The following is a 5,171-nucleotide window of genomic DNA, read 5'->3' on the forward strand; positions in this document are numbered from 1 at the left end:
TTTAGGCATTTCAGGTTCAGATTAGCATTGTATTCATCATTAGGAGCACCTTCATGCTGAATGCATCTCTGCCCTGTTCTGCCCAGGATGAGGCTTTGTGTCATAAACCACCCTACTCTTAATCACTCTCCTCTGGAGATATGTCCAAGGGCACCTCATTGACCAATTTCTCAGCTTGGTTCACATAACATGACACATATGTGCATGTGTAAATTTGTGATAGATCAGCAGCCAAATCAAACCCATGGCTGTAGCCACTAACCGTTTTAAGTACTTTTATTCATATTTCATAAAGGTGGGTTATCCAGTTAATGAGATGTGATGTTTTTCTCCAATGGTGGTCTAAGATATATGGGAAGGGCTTGATTGCATTTTCAGAGTGGCAGGATGGGGGAATAAATCTATGATACAGGGATTGGAGGTTGTTATTGTTGAATCCTAGAGTTAAGGTTTGTGCTGTGTATTCATTTCTAAAGTTGGATCAATTACCAAAACTAGGTGACTTCGAACAACAGAAATTTATTTTTTCATTGTTCTGGAAGATAGAATTCAAAAACCAAGATATTGGCAGAGTCCAAATCACTCTAAAGGATCTAGGAGAAAATTATTCCTTGCTTCTTCCATCTGTTCATGGCTCCTGGTGATCCTTGGCTTGTGGCAACATCACTCCAATCCCTGCCTCCATCATCATGTGGCTACCTTCCCTGTGTCTCTTCTCTGTTCCCATGTCCCAATCTCCTCCTCCTTTCTCTTACAAAGAAACCACGTATTAGATTGAGGTGAGATCCTAAACATAACTCCCTCAGCAAGAACCTATTACAAATAAGGACACATATACCTATTTCTGGTAGACATTTCTTTGGAGACACTATCCAACACACCAGTATGCCCTCTTGCCCCTCCAAATTGATGTCTGCATTACAGCAAAATACATTCACCCCATCCCAAAATACCACCACATCTCAAACTATTACAGCATCAACATTAAGTAGAAAACTTCATCTAAATATTATCACCTCAATGGTCCTGTGTATCATTATTTAATTCATGTGGATCACAGGTAAGAACATGGATTTGATCCACCAACAGGCAAAGTTCCTCTATAGCTGTGGAATTGTGGAATTATAAAACAAGTCAACATCTACTAAAATGCAATGGTGGGACATGCATTGAATAGACTGAATATCCCTAAAGCGATGAATTAGGGGAAAAAAGAGTCACTAGTCTCAGGCAATTTCAAAACACAGAAGGGAAAATTTTCCTGGTTCCAATAGTTTGCTCCATCAATGTGTCAAAGTCTAAAGCATTCTTTCACACAGATGCCACGTCACACATTTGGGTGTCTCAGGAAGGTGAAATTTGACAATTTGACAAAGACGGCAGTTTGGTAGTGATCTACTTGTCCTAAGTCCTTTAAAACTTACCTGGGAACTGTCCCTGAAAATTGTGTTTTCTCTATAGCAACTGAGGTGGTGTCAGCCTGGTCACGTCTTCATATTAGGATACAGTGTCGATTTCTATCACAGAAAACCCAATATCCATGGCATAAACTACATGAGGATTGATTTTTTCCCCAAAGTCAGGAGGAAGGCAGTCTTGTGTTGGTGGGGTAATCCAATGCTGGAATTTGTAGTCAGGTTTCTATGTTGTCTGCTCCATGTACTTAGAGCATAACATCTTTGTCACAAATTGCAGACAGAATGAAGAAGCAACTAAATGGGTCATGTTCTGGCTCATTCTAGGGCTAACAACTTCCACTGACATCTCTTTAACCAGGCAAAGCATATTGCAGCCTTGATGGAAAGAGGGTCCTTGAGCCAGGAGGAAATGCAAAGGATGCTGTGTAAACAATGGAGGAGCACTGCCCATTGCCAGTCCCTGAGAGCCTGTTATTATCCTAGTATATTAATCCAGGTTATGTGATGCTCAATTTTCCTGCAAAGGTCACATGATAACAACATGGAACTAAACATTATGAAGTATTTCTCACCCCTTTTGAAGGTTTTGTCACTGTTTAGCACTCGGCTACTCTCCTTGCTTTCTGTAATATTAATTCACTGAACTGAATTAGATAAGTCGAAACTACAAACTGCATTCTCTCCAAACTCAACTGCATTTAATCCAGGGAGAAGGAAAACAGCCTCAATCAAAAGCACCTCTTAGGTGTCTTCAGTGAGACAAAAAATATCAGTATGAAGTCCTGGGTCAGGGAGCATCAGGCAGGGCTCCTGTGAGATGCAGGACTATGGTTACATGTTATAACACATGAATAGATGCCCACTTGGGTTCTGTTAATGGGAAGAAAGTGTGGGAACAGGTTAATGGATACTGATTTTAAGAAACACCAAAGGCTGGCTGTGGGGTATGTGTCAGATGGTAGCATGAGGAGCAGTAATGAATTTCCCACCTAAGTCTCGGTGTGGAGGACCTCAGCTCTTTTAAGAAGATTGGACCCTCAGACAGAGTGTGACCACCATCTAATGGTCCATTGATGGTGTTGGCATAATTTTTAAACTATTCTATCTTTCTTTCCCAAAGATACTCATATTATTACCTTTTTCAAATTCAGATAGGAGCAAAGAGGCCTTATATGAATCAGTTGTTATGAAACAAACAAAAACAAAAAAAGGTCAATATTCAGCACTGAGTTTAAAACAAATTCTGAATCACATTGTGATAGCTGGGCTCAGGTGTCCATGTGGCCATGTGATAGTGCCCAGTTGTCTGGTCAAGTAAGATTGGCTGATCCATTACTGCAAGGTTATTGTTATCAGTCAGTCGATTGCATGTGTGACTGATTACATCCACAATAAACTATGGGGGTGTCTTCTACAAAGGAGAGAATCCAATATCTTAGATTTGATTCAATCAGCTGAAAACTTTTCATGGAGAAGAGAGAATTTCACTTCTTCCTCAGCCAGCCACTTTCCTGTGGAGTTCATCAAGGACCTTTATTGGAGTTGATAGCCTCACAAACTGCCCTACAAATTTTGGACTCTAGCATCCTCACACAATCCAGCCTCTCCTGTGGAGTTTCTCAGACACCTTCTTTGGAGTTGTCAGGTACTTTGAGGCACCAGCCCTCAATCCAAGTTTTCCCCAAGGAGGGAGTCTTAATAGCTACCATCTCCCCATAAACTAAAGTCATTTTCATCCAATTGCAAAACCTCCATCAGTAAAGGGGAAATCAACCATCAATTATGCCAATCTTAGTGCACAAGTCCTCCCAATTAAAGCTCTAATACTTAGCATCATCTTATTAATAAAAGATACATCCATAGGCATGAGCAATAACTTTGCTGTGACTCATTTGGTCAACCTGTGTTGCTCAGTGCCAACACCTAAAAAACAATTATTCCTATCGTTTACCACCCAGACCTCAACAAACTCTTATAAAAAACAGTTTAATAATGCCACTATTTGGTTGATATAAGATTAAGAGCTGACTCTAAAGAGGGCTTCTTAGAAGACCTAGCCACAATCCTAAGGCACTTATAGAAGTAAGGCTGGGCACTAGCACCCCTTAAAATACAAGGGATATCCAAATGGCATCACCTGGCCTTATAAGAGGAAACAAACTCCCAACAACAACAAACACAAGCCCACTACAGACAATGACAAGCACAACACCTATGAGGCTTGTTCACATTCAAGATTTTATACATTCTAAATTTCTCACCCTCATCAGAACCCAAACTCAAAAATCACATGCACAACTTCTGCTTTCCACTGGACAAAGCCCCAACAATTCACCTTAGTAAAAGACACCCTAGTGATGTGAGAAAATACTTGAAAATCATATATCTGAAAAGTGTTTCATATCCAAAATATATAAAGAAATCCTACAACTCAACTGCAAAATAAAACAACACAATTTAAAAATGGGCAAAACACTTGGTAGATTCTCCAAAATGGATATACAGATGACTAAAAAGCACATGGAAAGATGCCCATCATCACTAGCTATTAATCAAATACAAATCAAAGCCACAATGAATATAATTCATCCCCAGTAAAATGGCTCCTATTTAAAACAACAGAAAACTACATCAGAAGAGATGTGGAGAATTAGGAACACTCATTCATTATTGGTGGGAATGTATCATGGCACAGCTGCTGCGGAAGTCAAGTTAACAGTTCTTCAGAAATTTAGGTAGAGAATTATCATATGAACTGGCAGACCGACTTCTGTATATGTACCAAAAAGAATTGGAAACAGGGACCTGAACACATATATGCACGCTGATGTTCATCATCGTCATAGGATGCAGTTGTCCAAAGGTGGAAGCAATACAAGTTGCTTAAACATCATAAAATGTATAAAATGTGGTCTACATATACAATGTAATATTATTCAGCCATAAAAAGAGTGAGGCTCTGAGATACGCGTCATTATGGATGAAGTTTGAAGGCATCATGTAGAGTGAAATAAACCAGAAACAAAAGGATGAATATTGTATGTACTCATTAATTTGAAATAATGATAATAAACAAACACATAGAGTCAGAACTAGAATGAAGGTTATTTGGGGCAAGTTTGGATGTAGGAAATTTAAGTTAATGCTTAAATTATATAGGCTTTTTGTATGGGTTGATTGTAAAGTTTGGTAATGGTTGATGATGATTGTTGCACAACATTATGAATGCAATTAACAGTACAGATTGTATATTGGATATGGTTAAAACCCTTTGTACACATAAACACCCTACAACTCTATCCCAATCATGTGTTTGCCTGCTCCAGCACATCCCACCTCTCCTGCAAAAGTGAAGTTCTGTCCCACTCCTCCCAAGCTCTATCATTCTGTACCCATCCCCTGCAGGTGGTTGACAGCAAATAAAGGTGGCCAGCACTTAATCCATACCAAGGCTTCACCTGCCCCCATCCCATACAGTCATACACCCAACCCAACCCCACCCTGAGCTCTGCACATGTGTACATCAGTTTATGGCCCTCCCAGATCTGTGCATGTGAACAGCCCCCAGTCATACCTCCAGCCTCTGGCCAAAAGCTGGCCTGCACAGCCAGGCCACATCTACTCCCAGCCCATGCAGGCACAATACTGACCTGCTGCTCTGAGCTCTGCATATGCACACAAAGGGCCATTCACCTGAGACCAAAAAACACTAGGGCCCCAACCACAGACCCATGCACCTGCACAGCCACATTC

Source organism: Tamandua tetradactyla, chromosome 5 (assembly GCF_023851605.1).
Source record: "Tamandua tetradactyla isolate mTamTet1 chromosome 5, mTamTet1.pri, whole genome shotgun sequence".
Taxonomy (NCBI): domain Eukaryota; kingdom Metazoa; phylum Chordata; class Mammalia; order Pilosa; family Myrmecophagidae; genus Tamandua; species Tamandua tetradactyla.